At 41.1% G+C, this 24,586-nt stretch overlaps 1 protein-coding gene across 3 annotated transcripts in view; it reads left to right on the top strand.

Moving 5' to 3' along the window:
* Positions 1 to 2,008: 2,008 nt before the first annotated feature.
* The window catches only part of LOC117041123 (UDP-GlcNAc:betaGal beta-1,3-N-acetylglucosaminyltransferase-like protein 1), a 128,797-nt gene continuing 106,219 nt past the window's right edge, over positions 2,009 to 24,586 (top strand). For all 3 annotated transcript variants that reach the window (XR_004425933.1, XM_033139520.1, XM_033139519.1), the window contains exon 1: positions 2,009 to 2,104. The gene's annotated coding sequence lies outside the window, so the exon portion shown is untranslated. The remainder of the gene's footprint in view (positions 2,105 to 24,586) is intronic.

Below are 24,586 nucleotides of genomic sequence, written 5' to 3'. Positions count from 1 at the left end.
GTTGGCTTTGCATTACTGCTTTTCACAACTTGGGGTGGAACAGCTAACATTCTGCTCTAATTGGAAACCTGGCCATAAGAAAGCCAGTATTAAGACTAATCTGTCACCTCCTGGCAGCTGTTCATTAATTTATATTTGTGTAGCTTTGGCCGGGTCAGTCTGCTTTGTGTACAGAAGCTAAGCTTTCTTATCTTTTTGTTATGGAATTCCTTTCAAACAGGCAGAGCTGTGTTTGCCCAGCACTTCGCATCTTTTTCCACCTACCGGTACTTCTTCCAGTTGTCTCACCCCCATCACACTTAGTTCTTGTCGTGTACTTTAAAGCTTATTTTGTAAATCCTATGAAATGAAAGTCTGGTGTGTGCGCGAACATATATCCACACACATGTGCGTACACACTCTTTGTCAAATCAATATGAAATGCTCAATTCATAAACAAAAAGCAAGCTATCTACCATTAGTTTTGGATGGGCTCCCCCCAATTTTGCGGTAGCATGAAGGCTTGCTCCCTATGAATTATTAGGAAGAGATGCACCCCGGGGGTCTTTGTGTATGGAAAAATGAGTGAGCGTTCATGATAGAAACATTTTAAACTGCTGCTCAAGCATGGAAATTTGATTTGTGTTCTTAACAAACTACACCTCCCACTATACATGTAAGTGTTGTTACCAGACGGTTGATTGAACTTGCTTCAGTTGATATTATTCTCCAGCAACCAAACACTTGTGATGCATGGCAGTTCGAATATTATGCAGTTAAAAGACCCTTCATACTATGACATTTGACTGTCCACAATGCATTTCAGGCATGCGACAGCTTGTGACCAGCCAAGCATTGGTCCTGCCAGAAGGTTGTCAACCTTCATGTGTCAGCAGGAACTTCAGATAAACAGCAAAATAAAAGGATTCTTGCACCCCTGGCAAAGTCATGATCCATGGCTGGCAGGCCGTGCTTGACTTCATGGGTTACAAGTTGGGCAAGTTTTGATATGTACACAGTTGCATTAACTTCAGTTAAGATTGTTTTATGAGTGAACAAGACTTCGATCATTAGAACCAAAGCTCGGAATTCGTAAGTCACTTCTCCTAATGTTAATTTTGCATTCAGATAGCATCTGCCAATTGCTCCTAAGTCTGTAAGCAGAAGGGTGCAGCAAGTGTGAAATGTCAGTAACAGTGCAATTAGCTCAAGATCTCTTTTGTTTACTTTGGATACATAATTAGTGGGAAAGACAAGACTAGCTTGGGGGCCCTACTGGCCACCTAGATAAGCAAATAGATGGAACTGTACGTGTATATGCTGCCTTGGCAGTCCAATCTGATAACATTAGAAAAGCCATCACAGCTGTCGGAATGAAAATGTCTAAACAAAACTGTTGCACTCACTTAAAGGGTGTCGTAGTTTTTAACTGTGTATGTGACTTGATATGTCTTTAGGTTGCATGGTTAACTGCTCCTTGTATCTGTAAAGTTGTTGGATGGGGGTAGATTGCAGCGTAAACTCTGTTAGTAGTAGCATTTCCTATGTTGAGAGTCATGATACATTGATACCATGTGCATAAAATCATAGAATTGTAGAGTTCAAAGGGATAACAAACCACTGCATTAGTAGCACTAAGCCTGAGTAGTCTGTATGAAGGTCCTGGGCTGCCCAGATGACATGTTTCCCCCTCTCGGCCTCGCTGATGTGGTCCAAAGGAAAGCACAACAATACGTTTGGCACCAGCTTGGTTAATGCTGAAGGTTAATGCCAGGCATAGGCAAGCTCAGCCCTCCAGATGTTCTGGGACTACAACTCCCATCATCCCTAGCTAATAGGACCAGTGATCAGAGATGATGGGAGTTGTAGTCCCAAAACACCTGGAGGGCTGAGTTTGCCTATGCTTGGTTAATGCCTATGTCATGCTGTAGTGCCCTTTTCTCTCTTCAGAGAATGTCTGGAAGTACTTAACTGTTTTAATGTTACGTTATCTATACTTCCTAAAGGTAATGTCTGTTTGTACTTTCAGATTATAGGTTGTCAAATTGAGAGAGAGCCAGCAGAGGCAACTGAGCGATACACTCGATGGATCAATAATCTAACCTGTGAGCAGCTTCTTACTCAGGTATTTTGCATTTATCTTTTTCACCTTAAGATGCCAGAAGGCTGATTCCCATCTATTTCTTCTGTTTTATGTTGTTGACACACTTAGCTTGAGTACGCGGGAAGTGGAAGATTATATACATCTACCAGGTAACAAGAGCTAGACAGTATAAGTGTATTTCTGTGTTCTTAAAATGATTATAACAGTTCTTTAGGGGGGAGAGAAGTTATAGAAAGCAGCTATACTCCCCATATTTCTTGTTCCAAACTGTAGGTGGACAGAATCTATACCAGGCTTCCTCAACCTTGGCCCTCCAGACGTTTTGAGACTACAGTTCCCATCATCCCTGACCACTGGTCCTGCTAGCTAGGGATCATGGGAGTTGTAGGCCAAAAATGTGGAGAGATGAGGTTGAGGAAGGCTGATACTATACCATGATCACTGCAGTTGGGCTGCACGTCATTATTACAAGCACCATCACTTTAGTTCTTTCACAAAATGATATTTTTGCAGCAGGCCCTTCTAGCCTAATTATGCAGCAGCAGTAATATTGACATAGAATAGGGTAGACACTATAACGCTTTGTCGATTTAGATTCTTTGGGAGAGCCAGGTGTGGTGGGTAGTGTTTAGAGTACTGGACTCTCCTAAAGTGATCTGATGTTCAAGTCCCTGGCCAGCATAAAGCTCAGTTGGTGACTCTGGGCCAGTCATTCCTTTTTATGCTTGCCTAGTCTACTCGCAGGGTTGTGGTGAGAATATCCTTCATCTCTGCATGTTACACTGAGCTCGTTGGAGGAAGGATAGAATACAAACACGATTAAGAAGAATAATTCATTGTTGTCCTGCTATCTTATTTGCCTAAAAAATAGGTTATGAATGCAGTACAGAGTTGTGATGGGCCATGTTAATTACAAATGTGAAAAGGAATAGGAAAATCACAAATACAGCAAAGATAGCATGAATTTTAAATCTTCATCATGTTGACGCTGCCGCCGATAACCAAATACCAGCACAACTGTCTCTTTCTAAGTTACATTGTTGTATTGAAATGTTCATCACTGAAGTCAAACCGAGTGCTAGGCACAGAGAAACAGGACAATAACTTTCAAACATGTAAGAAACAGTTGTTCTCATTAGTTTCTGCCGAAAAAAATTTCCAGTTTCGTTGGTTACTTTTTCAAAGAGAGGATTCCCTCAAAGAGCAAATAGTTACTCCTTTTCAACATGTGTAAAATAATAAAAACAAACAACAACAACAAACAGTCCTGTATGTTTATGTTTAAGTTTTGAAAACATTGATTTGACATTTAAGTACCATACCATATCTAGATACGCTCATTCCAGTGTCATGATTAGAAACAGCATTGTTAATAACAAGTGGTGACCTAAATTATTTTATGATTCTTGTGGAGGGCAGTGGGCAGCCTTCTAAAGCACTGAAAAACTGAGGAGATGTGTTTGTGATCTGCCACTGCAGTATCTTCAGTGTGGTAGCACCAGGGTCATGGCAACTCTCTACCTAATGAAAATAAGCTGGCACCGTCTGTGAGTTTTAGGCACCACTTAAGAATTTGTTATTTGAGCAGGACTTATTTTAAAGCAACCTACTGTTTTTTTAACCTTGCCACATAACCATTCTGTACCTCCTCCCCCCAAAAATTGGTACTGAAGAAGTGTGCATGCTCACGAAATCATACCAAGAACAAACTCAGTTGGTCTCTAAGGTGCTACTGGAAAGAATTTTCTATTTTGTTTCGACTATGGCAGACCAGCACGGCTACCCACCTGTAACCAAAAAAATTGAAATATAGTTTGCTTTGATTTATTGTTATGTTCTTTGGGCCTTAACTGGGATCTTGTACATCAAATAGATACAAATATTTAGAATGAATATTTCTCCTCTCTGCCTTCAGCTCTGAATTCCTTGAGTCTCAGGAGCTAGTTTAGGAACTTGAAGCGGGAGGGGGAGGGTTGTTGGGTGTGGTTGCCATACTGAGCTCTTTCCTACACCCCCCTTTTTTTCTACAAGTCTGTGGATCCAACCTTCCAAGTGTCTTAACATAGCATCTGTTTGTGTATACATTTAAGTATGCGGGGAGACCTGTCACCGTGCTACAGATTTTTGCCATGGCTTGTATTATGGCTTCCATATATAATAGCAGCATTCAGAGACATTGGATTATATACATATTTATGCAAGGTCGGGTATTTGATGGGAAGCTACCATATTTTAGTGCATTTGAGGGTTGAATAATTCTTGCCTTTCCTGAGGTGGCTGAAATAATTTTTACTGTTGGTTTCCCACTAATACCCTGCTAGGTACAAAGGTGTTCTTTGTTTTTGTTAGGTTTGATTTTTTGCTGCTATTAATAGCCCATGTCATCAGATCAATGGTGTGTTCTGTATTTGTGCATGCTCAAGTTTATGGGGCAAGAAAAAGAGGGTGGGGAAAAGAAAAATATATATTTGCCCGTCAAGAAATTCTGTAGTATCTCAAGAGTGGCTTTATATAACTGACCCTTTTACTGGTCAGCAAATACTTATTTTGAATTCTTGAAATGCAGAAACCCAGGACAAATATCTCTAAGTGAGATGCATCTTGTGTGATTTGAAACCAACATAATTACCTTAGCAACAGATTGTTTCCTACCTAATGCAACAATCACTGAATGAAAAAAAGGTTTGGCAAACGCAAGTACATTTATGGAAGAAACCTGTTCCATTTTCAGGGAAATATGTGTATTAGCAGAGTATGATGAGGGATCTAATGTCTGGGTCGTGGCAGACCATCACAGGGTGTCTTAAGAAGCACATATTTGGGGCTTAGATTTTGTGGTATTCTGGCAGGAAGACAGGTATTTTTAATTTTTTTAGGCTTAAGTTTCTCAGAAGAGGAATAAATCTATGCTAGGTTTCATATTCTAGAAACTCTTGTTTCATTTCCTCACTGCTCTAATGTTAGCTGCAATCATGCAAGTTTCAGGGTGATAAATATAATGCAGGGTGATGTCCATGTTGCGCCTTCAAACTATCTGGCGAAATCTCTTAAGTATGAAACAAAATACATTGTACAAGTATGAATTATACATGATCATACCGTATAATCAATAGTACATGCTATTGAATGAGGCACTGATATTTAACATCAACTTCAGTGAAAGTCTCACAAGAAAATGCCTTCTTGGAATGGAAGTACATACTCGAGTGGTCCTCAGATGAATTTTGTGTCAGATCAGCAATCGAGGCAGAAAAAATATTTGAAAATAATGATCTTTTGTTGAATTGGAAAACGCTTATCCATAGAGAAGTTTTTTTCTTAATAGCCAGCTTGATTAAACAACTAAAATGATATCAACATACTGCTTGAACTGAGGGTGAAAAGGAAAGCAACAAGTTCAAGGACATTCACCAGGTTATATTTCTGTGGATCATTTCAGTCACTTTTAATGGAAATTGACTTGAGCTTATATAGAGTTAAGAGGAATGAGAATTGATGTGAAAGAAATCGAGTTTATGTCTAGAATGGGAAGCTGACTCTGAATATTGATATGGTAGTTTCTAGTCCAGTGAGTAGATGGATTGTTGAGGGAGGGAAGCTAAGCATATTGAAACATCATTAAATTTTGGTCTGTGTTACTTTAGGCCAAAGACCGTGTGAGGTGAAAAGATATTTATTGATTGGAATTTATAAATTACTTATTGTAACGGTTAAGAGTGGATTTTTGTTTAATTTTGAAATGCTGATACTGTATTTAATATTATTTAATATTATTTTAATGAATGTTGAATGCTATTTTATTTGCATATTGTATGTTGTATTATGCATATTGTCTTATTATATGATGTTAGCTGCTCTGAGCCCAGCTTTGGCCAGGGAGGGCAGGATGCAAATAAAACAACTTCTTCTTCTTCTTATTATTCTTATTCTTATTCTTATTATTATTATCATCATCATCCAAACAGGCCATTAAGGCAAATGGGTATGAGTGGAAATTCTTTATCAGTAGGGTGGCAAAGCTGCCAAGGGTCACAGAAGTTATGGTTGCGAAGGAGCTCTGTGAAAGACTTAACAGTTTTGAGAGCTTAGAAGTGGAGCCCTTGTGATCAAGCATTAGGGTTCAGGCACTCATTCAGGTATGCTAAAATTATTTCACCATCATGAAAGTCTTGTAGAGATTATAAAAAAAAATCAACCTGTAATAGGAGCATAAAACAAGCAACTGTGTGCTTACCTCCCCTCAGAGAACTCTTTAGTAGAAGGAATCTGCCTCTTGGGTCTGCCAGTGAGTCTTTAACAATGAAGGGGCACTTCAGTGCAATAAGCATCATGACCCTCCCTTAATTTAGAAGACCCGGAGAGCAGAGTTGATCGCTAGTCATTTGCTTTTAAAAAGGTAAGTATTAGTTTTGCTTTTTAATGGTGTGTTTACTGAACAAAGAGTGTTCTTTTTTTAAAGATAGATTCTACTTTAAGAGTGTTCAACAACTGAGCCCAGTCCTTTGGCATTGAGAGACATAACTTTCAAGGCAGGTGGTACTGTAGACGAGATTTATTTATTTATTTACTTACTTACTAACTAACTAACTAACTAACTATACAGCCCTTCATTCAAAGATCACAGCTGGGGCAATTGGGCAGGTGATTGGCGGTTGCAGCAAGTGGGCGGGTGGACTGTTGGTGGCGGTGAGCGGGCAGGCAATTGGCGGCTGCGGCGAGATGTGCGCTCGGCAGTGGCTGTGGCAAGCGATTGGCAGTGGCGGGCAGGCAGGTGGGCGATTGGCCGAAGTGACCTCCCCCACCCCCCAAAAGCTAAACAACTTAATTTTTGGTTTAAAAAAATAGGGGTCGTCTTATACAGGGAGTGTCTTATACACGGAAAAATATGGTACCTTTGTCCTAAAATATGCATTTGACTCATATTAATACAGTGGAACCTCGGGTCACGTACCATCCTCCTTATGAACGCTTCGGGTAATGAGCTCCGCTAACCCGGAAGTAGATGCCCCTAGTTGCAAACTTTGCCCTGGGATGCGAGCGGAAGTCGTGTACCAGCAGCACGGCAGCAGCGGGAGGCCCCATTAGCGAAAGCGCACCCCCTGTTAAGAACGGTTTCGGCTTAAGAACAGACCTCCGGAACAAATTAAGTTTGTAACCGGAGGTTCCACTGTATAAGCCTTAAGTAACAGCTGTAACTTTTAGAATTAGTTTTAGGCACGCAAAGTACAAACCATGCCTATATACAGCACAGTTTGAGAAGTAGCATGATCACAAGTGAAGTGGAGGTAGGGCAAGAATGGGTTTTGTGGTTAGCAAAATGTTAGCCAGGCCCTCGCCCAAGAGGAAATGTGAGTGGTTGTAAGCCATCCGGTACATGAAGAAGGAGGAAGTGGTATGCATTGGGCTGCTGGGTAGCTGTTGGGTTTCTGCCCTTTCAATTGATGAGCTGGCTTCTCTGATGTGGGTGAATTTAACCTTTTGCATCAGATCTTGCAGAGAATCACTCAGTATGCACATTTTAAAATACCTTATCGTGAGCTGGTTAAGTCCTCAGTGCGATATGAAATGCCATGTATGAGTTGTTGTTGCCTCAGAAAGAGCTAATTATTGAAATAGAAACTCTCAAAAACAGTGTAGGGTTTTGTTCTTTAAGGGGAATTTTCTTCTGTTTTTCATGATAAGCCCACATTTAAATTTATTCATTTATAATGTGCACCTATAATCAGATGGAAAGTATGCTGGTAGAAACACTTTTGGGATCTCAAAAACACTTAAGTAGATATTTTTTACTGCCAGTGGTAGCTCAGTGCACTTATAGAAATTTAATATGTTATTGGGAATACCGTGGTACCTCAGGTTACATACGCTTCAGGTTACATACGCTTCAGGTTACATACGCTTCAGGTTACAAACTCCACTACACAGAATAACACTTCAGGTTAAGCAACTTTGCTTCAGGATAAGAACAGAAATCGTGCATTTGGCGGCGCCAGCACGGGGCAGCGGGACCTGGGTCCCAGTAAGCTAAAGTGGTGCTTCAGGTTAAGAAGACGAGTTGGTCAGGTTAAGAACCGGACCTGTAGGTCGGAATGAATTAAGTTCTTAACCAGATGGTACCACTGTAATTAAATTCCTACATGTTCTTAAATGTTCCAGACTGCATTAGGAAAATATCTCTTAAAGAGCACTCTCAATGAGGAGTGTTTCTTTGGTCCTCTGTTTCCTGGAGCCAAAGATCTATGGATTGCTGTCTGGTGGGCCCAGGGAAGCAGAAAACCAAACACATGCATCATTACCTCTTATGGCTTTTGCTATCCTCCACACTGCATCTTATCTCAGCACCTAGTGACATATGTTTCTGCTCCTGCTTTGCTTTAACCTAAAATGGTGTGGTGTGTGTGGTGTGTGTGTGTGTTACCCCCCAACCGGTGAACTCTCATTTTGGCCAAATGATAGGCAGAAGTAAACTGTCATTGGCTGATATTTGTTGTAGTAGTTAATTTGTAGTTATTTTGGTAGAGAGAAGTAATGGAGCAATCCAGTCCTGACATGATTAAATATAGTGGCTCATATTCTTGAAAAACCCTGAATTGTACTGTATGCCCTTTCCATACATTTAGTTTGTCACCTTTAAGCTAATGTTTAAAGCTTCCTCAGCATGGCCAGGAAGGCATGGAATATTTTATTCTACATATTAAAATTACAAGGTAGGTTTTTGTGCTGTCAGATAAATTTTTACTAGTATGTGGCCATAAAAAGACGACTTGCCTTAAAGTGTTTTGGTCTTGCTTTCATATTGTGCATGCTATCATTTGTAGTGTTTAGTATTTGATGCTGAATTTTTGCAGATTTTCTTTGTCCTGTGACTTATTTTATTGAACAATATTTATTACTGCTTAGTGGTTTAAAAATAAACATTAATATAAAATAAAACAAAGCATACATTTTGCAATTTAAAAAACAGCTAAAACATATTATTTGTTCTGGCACAAATACAGCTGAAGGTTGAGAGCTTTTTGTTGCCCTTTGTTAAGCAGAATTTACATTTGTTCTCTTGCAACACTGTTTGTCATTGTCTCACCACAGGACAGCCACAAAGTCACCACAAATGCAACTAAAGGTACAGAAAGCAAAGGTTATGCTAAGATTATTAGAAGGTGCTGTGTGATCTTTCTTGTGATGGGGAGGGGGTGACATTGGAGACTTAATTTAGTGTTCTTTCAATCATGAGATTGTTATTCCAGCAACTTAAAGGGCTAACTTTCACATAATATTTTTCACCCACAGGTGAAGTTCTCATGTATATTCCTGTGAATGGATATACTTGAAGATCTGATGCAAACAAAATATTTGCTGATTTCTTAACTGTTGTTAGGAAATCAGGAGCATACAATGGGTTTGCATGTTCTCTTCCCTTTTCAGAATTAGTCATAGTACCTGTGTGTGTGTGTGTGCGCACACACACACACACACACACACACACTGTACAGAGAGAGAGAGAGAGAGAGAGAGAGAGAGAGAGAGAGACCGGACCAACACTTATTTGGCTGACTAAAGAACAACATGAAAGGCATTTGTACCCAACCTGTGTGTGAAAATCTAAAAGCTGCTTCCATTATAGGGCCTTGTGCACCTTAAAGAGCTACTGTATTATTGCATAAGCTTCCATGGAATAATAAATGAGTTTTTAAGCTGTGTGGTTTTTGCTGCAAGTGACTAAAATGATTACCCTTCTAGAAATCATTATGTGTGCTAAGTTATGGTTTCCTTATATATTGATTTTTTGGTGCAAAGACATGCAAAGTGGTGAACAGTATATTTATGCAATAAAATAGATCATGACTATAAACCAATCATTAGAAGCAAATCAGGAAGAAAATCATAAAATAACTGATAATGGCATACTTACACAGTGAATGGCCAAAGTGCTTTAGTATTCAACCTACTCAAGGCAGTCTTATTCAACTCAATCACCAACTTTTATTCTATAGTCTCTATCCCTCTCCTATTACATCAGGGTGAACAAGCAGATCCTCTTGCCCCATATGTCCCTCTTAACAGGACCCTATCTAGCCCCTCGCTCCAAACTAAAATAGTCTCCATGAAAATACTTCCAATCCTGGAAGTTCCTGTCTTCACAGGATAGGCTGGGTGTTCCTGAGCCTTCCAACTCTTAGTTTTGTTCAGGCACCGCAGGCCACATGAATCCTGAGCATGCTTGAGGGAAAAACACCACCCCCTGGCAGCTGGTCCATGCCTTGTCATTTAGAGTTTCTGCTCCTCAGCTTTCCTGGCAATTGCATCTGTGTGCAAATTCCTATTTACCAGAGATTCTTGCAGGGGTGGCAAATTGGAATTCCCCTTTTCCCATTCTTGTTATCCAGTGCCTTAGGCTTTGAGCTAAAGGCTCACATTAACTAGGCAGCTCTCCCCCCCCCCCAAGAAAAAATCCAGTAGCAATGAGGAGGCTGATGTGACTCCTGCCTTCCTTCTCAGTCCTGTGGGTTCAGGTGGGGAGACAGTAGAGTGCTGGAAAATGTTCCTCTTTTGAAGAGAAATATGACTTGCTTGGGAATTGTCTACCTACTTGTAAATTGGATAGCATTGTGATTACTATTTTCAGTCAGTTGAAACTCCACCGATGTCTTAACTAGGTCTTAAGTACCACTTAAGTCCAGGATTGCCTCCTCTCTGGTCTGTTGCAACACCAACCTTTGGAGAGCACAATCATTTGGAGAGCACAGTCATTTAGGCTATCTCAACATTTTAGTTCTTGGTTGAGACTTGACCATGTGTTTACCTAGTCACTGAGTGTAATGAAGTCACGCATTAACAAATTACATTTGGGGCCGTGTATTGCCACCCACAGAAAACTGATTTGTGGAAGAGTGTTCAAAATGACTACTTCTCCTCCCTTATATGTAGGTTTAATAATTATGCCTGGCTCTTACACCAAATTGTTGATGCAGAGATAGGGAACCTGTGACCCTCCAGATATTTTTGGACTCAAACTCCCCAGCAAGCCTGGCCAGTGGTTAGGGATGATGGAAGTGGAAGTCTAACAACATCTAGAGGGCCACAGGTTTCCTATCTGTGGTTCAGTGCTTTTGAATCTACCCTACTCAAATTACTCCAATATGGCTTATGTTTTTTTCTCAGATAGTTCTAACTACTTCAATAGTAAATTCTCAAACACACTTAAATGTTGACACACAGATCCTGGGGGATTAAAGTGGACCTAGGACAGAATGAAGTATTAGATGTATGCATGTTACTGTCAAGCTTTGTCACCTGAGCAAAGCTGCTTTTTCTACTCTGTCTTCCAGTTTGATAGAATTCAAATAGACTGGCCTAGGAACAAACAGCTCCCTAATAGAAGTGTACCTTGAATTACATATACAGTGGATTGGAGTGGGTGAGAGCTTTTCATTGTGAAATTATTCATAGATCTGCCCAGCAGATGTTGGCAATTGCAAAAGGGAACAGAGGCCATTCTGTGGTCAGCCAGCATGCTTCATTTCACGTGGGCAGATCAAGGCTCAAGGCAGCAACTATTTCCTTTTAGCACGCTGGGTGACAGTGTGAGCAGCCTGTGTGGGCAAGAGCCCCGGTTAACTCAAACAAGTCACTTTTGTAACGCATCTGTTTTTTGTTAATAGGTAAGAAGGGACTTCAGTTAAAGTTTCCCTGTCCCCTGTTTTAATAAAAATGCTGACTTGTGAGCATAAACTCCTGCATTTGGAAGTTGATTTTTCTACTTTCTCACCTAGGAGCATTATTTCCATACATTACTATACTAGCTGGCTCCTTGAAGTTCATGGACAGGAGCCGAATTTAAAAGCAGCTCAGTCCTATGCCTGTGTACTCAGAAGCAAATCCCACTGAGTTCTGTGGGATGCAGAGGTAGTGTGTGTAGAACTGGCCTGCAAAAGTGTCTTTAACCTTTAAACCTTCAGGTTGACTCAGGCCCACAAAATCACATCTGTTGGTCTGCCATCATCCCAAATATTGAACACCTTCTTCCACTTACTTTACCTGTGAACGCTAGGTTGGTAGCCCTTGGGTATTTGAAAAAAAGGTGGTTTGGGAGAAAGCCTATGGAGGGACTTCTTTGAATGTGGGTGGGGAAGTGATTGAGAGAGATGCATTTGGGAAGAGAGGAGGGAGGTGTGGGGCTGTGTGTGAGAAAGTGAGGAGTAGAGGGAGCGAGAGAGAGGAAGGAGGAGATATGCAATTGTGAAGAGAGAGAAATGCATGTGTGAGTGTGTATACATGATGTGCATCAGGGAGTGGGAGTGGGGGGTGGATGAGTTAACTGGTGCAGCCACCCTGTATATTTTTTCTGGTACTTGGGAATATTTCCTGTTACTGGACAGAATGTGTGTGCGTGTGTGTACCCGTATGAGTCAACGATGTGTGATCTCCATAGTTAGAACCAGCAGGACATAGGTGACTTCCCACAGCAAGCATGAGGTTGTGCAGTGGTGGTGGGAAGGGGCAATGACTTTACTCTCTCTGATTTTGTGTTATTCTGTGTCCCCTGCCCCCCCAAGCAGCCAACCATTTTGTAACTAGCACCCGCAACACATTCGCAAAATTCAAAATGTGTTTCTGGTCTAAGAGTGTAGACTCCCCCTTGCTTTTAGTCCTTTGGTTTTAATAGCCCATTGATAAAGCATGCTTGACTCTCTGCTGGATTCCAGCCATTCTGTGTGGAAAACTAGGGTGACACCTAGGGTAAGAACCTTATAGCATATTGTTTTCTATCCACATAGGTGTTTTTTGTTTGTTTTGTTTATAGGGTGCATTCATACATGAGGTGGAGCACAATTCAGGAGGGTTTATGCACATGCTATGCCTTAGTCAACTCCTGAGCTGAACCTTCGAGGTAGAAACAAGTCTGAACCAAATGTTTCCTGGATGTAATCCAATCAGTGGTCAGAGTGGTAGCACTTTGCTGTCTTCTTATTTGAATTGCCTAGCAGCTTCATTCATTATTTCAGCCGTTAATGAATTCTGATAACATTGCATACCCTGTTTCTCCTAAAATAAGACATAGCCATAACATAAGCCATAGCAGGATTTCTATGCATTTGCGAAATATAAGCCGTTCCCCAAAAATAAGCCATACCCCCGAAAATAAGCCATAGTGACGTGGTACCTCCCATTAAAACAGCCTGGAGAGGCGTGGCTATGCAGCGTACCGATGCAACACGGTTAAAATAAGACATCCCCTGAAAATAAGCCATACTGTTGAGCGAAAAAAAATATAAGACGGTGTCTTATTTTAGGAGAAACAGGTATCTCCTGTCTCTTTTGCTTCTACTGGAAATGTTTAGTGAAGGATAGAAGTGCAAAGAGGTCGAAATGTTTCAACTATTCCAAGGGAGTAAATACATACTAACTATAATTGTATAGTTAAAGCATTCATTTGAGTTAAACATGTGTTTTTTGCAACATTTTTGCATCTTTAGCTGCAATAACAATTGAGCTTTTGTTTCAGTGAAGATGATCACATGATTTCAGTAGTGATGACAAACTGCTGGTGTTGTAACATTTATGCTCACTTGTTGGGTGCAAGAGCTCAGCGTGTAATTCCGTTTGTAAATACACAGAAGCATGTGCCAGGAAGCAAACACCCAGCAGCTCAGATGAAATATTTCAGTATATTTAAATCTATGCATATAAAGGTGCTCCTATAGATCATCCATCAAATATCTGCAAGCCTTGAATATGTGATTATGTGATACTTGTTTTCTCAGGCTGTGTGGTTTTTGTATTCAGCAAGGCTGATTGCACTGTCTTGGACTTTCTAGACCAGGGGTCCCCAAACTAAGGCCCACAGGCCAGATACAGCCCGAGGGACTCAGTTATCCAGCCCACGGCGACGCCTGCTGCCGCCACCCGCTGTTACCGGCGCAGCGTGGCTGCCCACTTCCAGGTCGGCGCAGCACCGGAAATAGCTTCTGCACATGCGTCATTTCTGGCGCACTCCCAAGTCTGAGGAGGCCTGTGCGCGCACACACAAGCTATTTCCGGTGCTCTGCCGACCTGGAAGTGTGCCGGAAATAGTGGGTGCGCACGCGTATGGGCACGCGCTCCTCTGGCCTGCCGCACGATAGGCGCTGGAGGAACCGGCCCGAGGCCTGGTAAGTTTGCCAACCCCTGTTCTAGACTCTTTGCCAGGGCTGTCTCGTCCATAGGGGCTGGTGGCGCGCCGCACCAGGGCGCCGGGCCCCCCAGGGGCGCCCCGCGAGCCCCCCGGCATACTGGGTGCCCCCTCCCCAACCCGCCCCGCTGAAAGCCCGCCGCCCTCGCCTCCTAGAGCCCCAGCTGGAGCGCTGGAAGGGCGCGCAAAGCCCCGCACCGCTCCAGCGCCACACCCCTCATCCCCTGCTCGCCCACCCCCCTCCCGAGGGGTGGCCAGTGCAGGAGGGAGGCAGGTGGAGAGGCGGCACGCCGGGGGCGCCAAGGGATCACTGCGCCACGGCGGCCGATCCCTCTAAGACGGCCCTGCTCTTTGCATTATAGCAGGGGTGGCCAACTCCCAAGAGACTGCGATCTACTCACAGTTAAAAACTGACAGTGATCTACCCCCTTTTTGGGGGTTCAAGTTGTTGAGCTCTTTTTTAGGGAGGAGGAAAGCCCCATTTTTGGGTAGTGCAGGGCAAAAATGTTTACCTTTTTTTAGGGCAACCAGAGTTGTTTAGCTTCTTTAGGGGGAGCCAGTGATCTACCAGTAGATCACGATCTACCTATTGGACGTGCCTGCATTATAGCATTTATCTTTCAGGAACAGTACCCCTCCCGATATTTATTTATTTAGGCTTGTTTTCAGGGATCATATAAACTTGCTTCAAAACATCATGTTTATGGCAAATGCTTTTTTAAAAAACAGAGGGGACAGACATAACAGTTGGCAATAAAATAGATGATGGCACATACATTATCTAAAACAATATTCCGTTTTGGTTTTTATCATTTGTGGTTTTGAGTATGGAACATGGATGTTAGAAGCATATTGTAGTTTGGTCAATTAAAGCCCTCCTACTCATGTAGTACTTGAAAAGTTAACATCTGTGTTTATGAAATGATGATACTGTGAGATTAAATATCTTGGCTAAGTATATGAATTAAATTTAATGACCAGTGTGGGAAGTAGATATGGCCTTTGCCTGGTCTTCTATTGATTGTGACATATAGGAGTCAATTTACATGGTAAATTGGTGAAGTCCTCTGACTTTTTATGTAGCCTCATGAATCATTTTTTATCAAGGAAACTTAAATATTTCATGAAACATTACGGATGCAAAATGAACATTAAGCAATGACAGAATTAAGGTTACCAGGTTATTGTAGGGGCATCAAAAGGAACCCCCCTCTATTGAGCTTCTAGACAAAAGCACACATTTGTTAAGGGCATATGAAGCGCTCTGTAGCACCTGGTCAGAGATGCAGCTAGACCAACATTCACTTCTCACAGTGGCCAATCAGATGCTTCTGGAAAACACACTAGCAGGACATGAGCACAACAGTACTCTCCCCACTCATGCTCTTCAGCAACTGACAGCCCAAGGCCTACCACCTTGGATACTGGAGGTAGTAGAGCAATCATAAATGATAGCCACTGATAGACAGATTCAAGGAAGATAAGGCTAACTGCCTTTTAAAGCCCTCATAGTTGGTGTTCACTGCTCCATATTGTGGGAGCAAATTCCATAGTTTAGCGATGTGCTGCTGTGTGGCAAAGTACTTCCTTTTGCTGTCTTGAGTCTTTGAATATTCAACTTCGTTGGGTGACCTCAGACTCTAGCATTAAGAGCAAAAGACAAAAGCATTTACCCATGCTGTTCATCATTTTGTACACCATTACTGTACAACGATCCTCCCTTACTCAAGTTTTCTAAACTGGAAAGCCACAAATGTTGTAGGGGAATTGCTCTCGTAGGGGAGTTGCTGTCTACCCTTGATCATGTTGGTTGTTCTTGTCCAGCTATGTATTATACTGTTTCATGTGAGGTAACCAGTAGTCCATGTGTGGCTTCACCCAGTGCTATTTTTCTAGAAAAATAATGTCAATGGCGCCCACCTGAGAGTTCCTGGAACTGAGTTCCAGCTGGAAAAAAGCCCTGGTCTCACCATAAATGTGTATGATAACATTGTGATATTGGTTTGCCCCATTGAGCAGCCGAGCTGCCACATTTTGCACTAGCTGTAGCTTCTAACTGAACTTCAAGGGCAACCTCACATCGAGCCCACGGTAAGTAAGCCATGAAGGTTGCCAGTGCATGGACAACAGTGATTAAATAGCAAAATGTTTTGCGTTTCCTACCCCTGTAATTAACTTCAATATGTCATAGACTCATTATCTGAAAAGAATCAATCTTAGCTATACAAGAACCTAGAGCAGTGCTTACCATGGTCTTATCTATGCACGTCAAAGTTTTTAGAAAGTGAGGATTGCCTTTAAGCTTTTCCATTCCTCTTAAAAATGTGCAATGGACACTCCTAGTGGCTAGAAATCCGGACTGTTGGCATGGCTGCTGCCTTGCACATTAAAAACACAGCTGCAAGTGTTGCTGGGAGGGAGGGAGCATTCTTTTCTGAGGATTTTATAGGGGGATGTATTTTTTATTTTAACATATTTTATATGAATTAAATTGCAGATTTTAAATATGCAGGCTTAAAAAAAAGAAAAAGAAAATAGAAATGAAAACAGGACAGCATGGACTTGGGGGAGAATACATGTTGAAAGTGAGAAGGACCAAAGTAGACTGATCCTTCAACCCTAGTATATGGTGCCTGACATCATTTCATAGGCAAAAATGAACAGTTCACAAGGAAATTACAGTTTATAATGGATTATTGTGGAGGGGGGAAATGCAAGGGAATGTAGAATAGACAAATGCAGTTACGTGTACTTCAATTTTGGTTACATCTGAGAATGAGTTAAAGAGATAAGCCAAAGACTCTGCAGAAAGGCAAAGAATTGGTGGTATGCACATGTTCAAGGAATATGTTCTGTTCCTGGGGATGGGGCAACAAAGGAGAATGGGCTTCCTTGCGTTATAGAGCAAGAGGCTTCTTGGTGGTGGGTGTTAAGAGTTTGAAGGGCAGAGTTCATAGGCAAATATGCAATATGATAAAGTGTTGAAATATAGAGTGGATAATTAGAGGGTAACCTAAGAGTCAATAGAGTGCTTTTTGAGAAGCAGGACATGGTGTCATGCTTGAACACAAGAGGGAAGAAGCATAAATAGCTGGATAGGTTGAGATGCAGATAACTATGGGCATGGTAAACATGAGTTAGAAGGAAACAGGCTCATAGGGGTACATTAGAAGTTTATGAAAACAGCTGAGAAGCAGTTTCTGCTAATATAATGCATATGCATCTTATTGTCACCAATGTATTCATTTTTATGCACACGTTCCCCTAATATAAGCATTTTTGTGAACATACTTGGGTTGGAGAACTGCATAGCAAATTTCAGAGAAGTGTGAATTTTGAAAGATGGCCGTGTTTCAGTTCTATTGTTTTGGAAAGCGTGAATTTCATAAATTTAACTTTAAATGCAAACTGAATTGAATTTCTCATCCATCCCTATTCCCAAGTCCTTCAACAGTGGTCAAAGAAATACAGTAAATGTGGAATTATGCACTCCCTTGTTCCGGTATCTCCCCACCCCCACCAGCCTGAACATTCCCCTTGCTGTAGTTTACTGGCCTTCTTTGTGGTTATTTTTGGAGTTTTCCTTAGGATTTGAAACAGAAAGCTAGTTAGGGTTAATTGTGGTTGATGTCAGTGCCAGTATATGCCTGACATGTGGTTAAAGCTAGCTGAAGAAACAAGTGGTGGATTTTCTACTTGAAAGGAGGGAACATTACATGTGTGCTGGTACTTCCCTTTATATACTACATATTGTTATTCTGCCTTGTTTTCTGGGATTTCCCACTTCAGGCAATACCATATAGATGCTTCCTTCCTGGTTTTGAAAGGTTCTTAGTGTTGTGTGTCTTCCAAATGCTGATAATTTATATGGTTTTGTCAGTCATGGTCCAACTCCCACCCCCACCCCCGCTGATCTCTCCCTCCTTTTCCACTTTAGTTTGCAAAAATTTTGACTTAGCTGGCTGCATTTTCTAACACTGCCTCTCCTCTGTTTGCTTATCTACTGATATAACTATTAGTAGCTTCAGCAACATTTTTCGTTAAGGTGCATAAGAAGGTGAACGGCATGCTAGTGGTGTAATCTAACTGCAACCCCCATTCAGGTTTACTTACTGGAACCAAAACAGGACTCTCTTGCTTTCTTAGTGTACTATCTTACTAACTGTCTTGCCCGTCACATTGCAAGGCTTTTTCATCGAAATCTCATTTATTAAGCTTCCAAAAGGCACAGACACTTGTAAGGGACTCCTTAAGAGCATGTTGGATTTGAATAGAAGAATTCACTATGCCCATCAGACAGCAGAGAGACTGCCTGACGCCAGAATGAGATAATAAATTGCGAGAGGAGCCTACTGAAGATTTTGCAGGGGTGAATAATTTTCATGCCATGTTAAAACGGTGGTTGTGGTGGTGGTCGTAGATACACGTTTGGGGTTGTTTAGTGTACAGCTAAATATTTGTCCAAGTCTGTTCAATACTTTTGTTTACTTTTGTGTATTTTTATGTTCTTACTATCTGTTGAGCTAAAGGAGTCATGTAGTTCATTCATATCTACTCACTGAGATACAACTTCAGTGGCCCAAATGAGAAAATGAAAGGACTAAAGTGGAGAATAAGTTCTGGCTGGTGGACCAGGTTCTGAGCTGCTCTTGTGTCACAATCACCTGATATCACCATGACATCACACGTTTTAATTTCAGAGGAAAGAATCGGGAGGACACAGTTCATTTGAGTTCATGCTGTGCTTCCAAAGAAAAGCAATCATTTCCCTGGAAGTCTTTGAATTTAGCCTTTGCCTAGGGCTTGCTGATCAGAAGGTCGGCGGTTTGAATCCTCGTGACGGGGTCAACTCCTGTTGCTTGGTCCCAGCTCCTGCCCGCCTGGCAGTTTGAAAGCACGTCAAAGTGCAAGTAGATAAATAGGTACTGCTCCGGTGGGAAGGTAAACAGCATTTCCGTGCGCTGCTCTGGTTTGCCAGAAGTGGCTTTGTCATGCTGGCCACATGACCTGGAAGCTGTACGTCAGCTCCCTCCGCCAGTAATGCAAGATGAGCGCCGCAACCCCAGAGTCGGACACGACTGGACCTAATGGTCAGGGGTCCCTTTACCTTTACCTTTACCCTGACTTGAATTAAAGTCAACCGTGCAACAGAAGACCTCCTTATGTTAGGGATCTGCTCCACTTGGGGTCTTGTGTTTGGAGCTCCTGTATGAAGGCATTTGGTGCCAAATTTAAAAAGTGCTCCCAATTGTTCCTTTCTAGCCATAGCTTTACATGCCTCACAAATCATGTCAGGTGTAGGGCAGGTGGGCATGACTGGGGTCAAACTGCCCCATGGGCCAGATTCTAGCCCACTGGTGGATCTAATTTGGGCTGATTGCCATAGGTTCCCCATGCTATACCTGTGTCAGATTCTGAATCCGGTTTGTCAAATATTGTCATGACAAATAACAATACAAAAGTTGAGAGTATGGTGTCATTGCAGAGAATGAAGGTTGAACTTCCCTTTGCAGCCAAAGCACATGTTGCTAGCTTAGTTTTATGCTGTCATTTGAAATGTGACCTCGTTCCGAGGAAGCTACAGTGGCCCACCAGCTCGTCTTGCTCCTCTCCTGCCACTTCTGTGACAAATAATCAGCACTGCCTACTCTCACTTCTTGCAATGGTGTGGAGTTAAACCAGTGTAACCCTGTTGATTCATTCATGCTGGGGCTCTATACTTCTACCTACAATGTTTTCCAGTGCAGTGGTATGTTAATTTTTTTCCAATCTGGTGTAAATCGATTATGTTGTAAAGAATATAGCTAACTTTAAGGGATGAGACTAATACCTTACTTAAAGGAATAGTTCTGTTTATAATTTACTCTTCAGAAGAGTATTGTGTACTCATCTAACTTCCTTGAAGAAGTATTTATGAAGCAGTTTCTTGACATGTTGGTTACTTAACTAAGCCCAAGTTTCTATATATAACACCATGTAAGATGCTAGCTGGCATACTGGAAAATTGAGGATAAGCTTCAAAACTGGTTATATTATAAATTAGGAGGCAGAGAATTGTAGGAAGTCCAGAGTGTGATAATAATAAACCTGGTTTGCTTAGGAGACTTCTTTGTGATTTTTTTTTACATGACCTTTTTGCATATAATAAATAGATTAAAGTGAACTGGGTAGAGACCCTTTTCTCCCCCTCTCACAACACAAGATCTTAGGAGCATCTAACAAAATTGATTGGCAGTAGATGCATGACCAACCAAAGACAGGGTAGCACACAGTGCGTAAGATGTGGTTGTAGCAGGATAGGTCTATCAAGAGCATTTGTCTATGATAATTAAATGGAGTCCTCTGGAGCAGAATGGGCGGGTGTGGGGGCTGCAGGGAGTAGGGGAGGAAGGGGGATTCCATTTCATCAGCTACCACGATGTTGGATTATCACCCACAGGAAATAAAATAGCATGACATTTCATTGACCTTTATGAACTAGTGCTAAACAGTCCCGCTCAAGCCTTCACTTTATGACGGTAAAACGTCTGTGGATCAAATTGTAGAATAATAATGGAAATGTAGAATTTTATTTTTCTTTGGGCCTCCGCTCCCTGCCAAAATGCTTAGCTGACAATATGTGTCATTGGCAAAGGGCATGTTTTCCCATTTGGAGTTGATAAAGGCCAGATAATTTTGAAGCCTGAAAAATAGCTCAGCGTTGGAGGTTAGATCAAAACTATTTCCAAAGAAAATCTTCTTTCTTCTTTGGAATGTTTTTATGTTTAAAATAAGATAATACGACTTTGCCCATAGTCTTACTCTGTCCGAGGCCTGCTGGTTGCTGGCAAAATGCTTTTAGATGATTTTTGGCCAGTATTTGAGTAATATTTAAGGTAGATTTGCAATTGCAGTCATAGAGACTTTCCTTCAGTATAAGCGTGAGGCCAGAATTATGTGTTAGGGCCATGAAAAGCAACAGCCTAGCACAGCCTTCCTCAACCTGGTGACCTCCAGGATTTTTAACTACCATCACCCCTTGCTGATTTGGGCAGGTTGGTTTAGCATCTCCTTCTCCATTTGGAAAAGACTCCTTTGCTACAGTTGGTGGAGCTTTATATGGGTTTACTAATATGCATACCTGAACTTAGCTGTTCACAGGAACTGACTCCTATCCGAGGATATCCACTTTTAAGTTGACACATACAGAAGAAATGTTCGTTAATTTATGTTTCAGCTAATGTGCATATTTACGTTATTGGGTTCTTACATTATCTGCTTTCTCAATACTTAATGGAAAGCCTCAATAAACAAATATTTAAAGAAGAAGAGGAACACATGCAGAGTGTGATGCATTAGCTTGTCTCAAACAAGCCAATTTAATGAAGTAGGAGAGAGTGTAGACATATTGAATCTATAGCATATGTGAAAACACACCTATTCTGTTAACTACCCATGCCTCACCCCCTGATGGACTTGTCTCTCCCCATACTAGATTGACAGAGGTTTCTTAGATGCAGTATGGAGTTGGCAGTGTGGTGTCATGATGCATGCATATCTTTAATGCAGAGGTGGGGAACCTATTGTCCCCAACAGCCCCAGCCAGATTGGCCGTTGGATGATGAAAGTTGTAGTCCAACAGCATCTGGAGGGCCACAAGTTCCCCACCCTTTAAGGAATCTGCAGTCCTTAAAATGAGATTAGTGAATACTGTAGCTGCTTTATAGGCCAGAGGAAAGGACACTGCGAGGGAGAATCAATACAGGCAATTGGAGTGGGAATATGCAACCAACCCTTAAATATCTGCATGGTTATATTATTTTATATCAAAATTCAATGTGGATGTTATAGAAATTATATCAATTTCACATTGTGATACCAGTAAGAGCAGCATTCTTGTCTGAAGCATTTTCACTATGAAACAATAAAAGGAAATTTGTTTTATACTTAAAAAATACCATATACTGTATACTAATTGGTCTTTTCAGGAACATTGCTTTGTCAGGCATATTGAAATTATTTCGCCCCGAAGTCTTATTTATATGAGGGAGGTTGAAGAATGCACTGAGGAGGAATACACAGAGTGGCAGTTTTAAAGAGTATTAGTCAATTTTAACTGCAGAACAGGAAGCTAGATAGGATTGATGGGGCTTTCATTTGCATATGGAGTCAATTAATTCTTAAGCAGCCTTCTAACAGTAGCTACTTTGTGGAGCTTGGAGAACATATCTGCCCTCCTTACACAACTGTTAGAATGTATATTATAGAACTGAGTCCTTAAGTATGTTTAAAGCCAAAAATAGAACAAATTGAAGAACGTAATTTATTAATAGCTTTGCTTGTTAGGAAAGCTGTAATCAGAGTGCAGCATTATCCTACATGATTTCTATATCTAAAGTTTTCACTTACAAAATTTGTTTACTGTTTCTTTCTTAATTAATGTGGGAAAATAAACTAGTTGCTTCTGAACAGGTTTTTTATTTTTTTCTTTGCGTGTAGATTTTCTATTATTCCTGTTCCTGAAGTTCCTATTTAATTTATAGAAATCATTTGGAGCTGAAAACATCGAGCGTCAGCTAATGTACATTGTGTGTCTGCATTGTGTTGGTCATTTTGACCAAAATGAAGAGAGAACTAAAAGTAGAGTCTGGTGCAATAAGTATTTGGACAAAACTTGAATCCATGGTTCATTTTTAGAAAGGAAAATGCTTTGTTGTAGTAGTAGTAGTTGTTGTAATTGTAATAGGGGAAATATTAATAGTGAGAAATCACTGCATGGGTTGTTGTTTTTTGTTTTGAGGGGAGGGAGTTGGTTTCTATGCCACCTTTCCCCCCAAATGGTCCACAAGGTGAAACATAAAGGTTAACAGTAATACAAAATTCAAGCAGTTTGGCAGATTACCTTGCTGGGCAAGCCCATAAGAATCTTTATTATCTTCCATATGTGGTATTTCAATTGCTGGTGTGACAATAAATTCAAAGAAAAAATAAAATGATATACACACCCCTAAACATAATACTACAATTATGAACATGCTTAGCCAGTTGGATCACTGTCTCAAATTGAAGATCAATGACACAAAGCATTGCACTGGATGTTGTTTTTTTAATTTAAAACTGGCGTGAATGTTGGGAAGGGATGATGTGCATGCATGCATGCAGGAGGAGGAGAAATATCAAACTTGATATTTTATACCATTCTGTACATTTAGTTCTGATTTCACTTTTACCTGCCCTGTCTTGGCTATGTGTAGCTATTGAGCATAAAATATTATTGGGAAGTGTATTTAGTAAATCTGTAGACGATAGAAGGGTTCTTTCCATAGGAAGAGTACAAGCTGTGCTTTCAGGGCATTTCCCAGAATAAAAAGTCTCATGAATAAGGCCCTCAGTAGTTAACAGTTAACAGACTCTTGGGCTTTTCCAAGTTGAAAATGCCACCGGGGACTGCAGTTATTATGCAGGCACATGAGATCAGCCTGCTCAGTGCTGTGGGTGTCAGTGCTCTGCATGTAGTAATGTTTGTTCTTCTTTCTGCCAGCTGCAAAGAATTCAAGGCCAACTTCAAGATACAATGAATTTTAAGACTGCAGGGGGTTTGTTCTGTTTTGTGATACAGTTTTCTGGTAAACGGTCACACTGCTTCATTCCTATTCCAGTGGCAGTTAAGGACTAAAATAGAGCGGTTTGTATTAACACAGAGTTCCATGCTTGGGTTTGGCCACATTCATGCGCTGTACTTATTGTGAGGTAGATTAATTAAGATTTTGTTTGTGGCATAGGCACCAAGCCAGTTACTGTACGCTATGTAACAAATACGGAAATACACAAAGGGATTTCCTCTCTTTAGTCCACCTGCCACAAAGCAAATATCACTTTGTGTGTCTTTTTATTATGTCTTTTTGTGGCGTGTCTTTTACAGTACAAAATAATTACGGGGCATAATACCTGGGTAGATTTACGCTTGCAGAAGTAGTTTAGGCTAACAATGGAATAGTAAACTTTTAATCCCTTTAGAAAGTTTTGACTCTGCTTTTTGGAAGGAGCTGAGCCAATAAAAACAGAGAGCAGCGTTGTGTGACAACTGGAGTCTAGCTCTAGGAAGAGAGAAGATAAAGCTTTAAACTCAGTCTCCTAATTCCTGCTTTTGGCTCACAACTAGGAGCTTTTCCATTTCTCTGTCTCACCATTGTGCTTTGTTAAACTTACCAAATCAATGCCACTTCCCTCAAATTTATGGATTTCTAAGTTCCAGCTTCCCTTATATTGTCATATTAAAACATCAAGCAACATTGCAGTTTTCCTTCAAGTTACGATTTTTCAACATCTTCCCCCTGTTAGGATTGGTTTCTCAT

The sequence above is a fragment of the Lacerta agilis genome, chromosome 2, assembly GCF_009819535.1.
Source record: "Lacerta agilis isolate rLacAgi1 chromosome 2, rLacAgi1.pri, whole genome shotgun sequence".
In the NCBI taxonomy this organism is placed as follows: domain Eukaryota; kingdom Metazoa; phylum Chordata; class Lepidosauria; order Squamata; family Lacertidae; genus Lacerta; species Lacerta agilis.
This window is presented reverse-complemented; position numbering and strand designations above follow the sequence as displayed.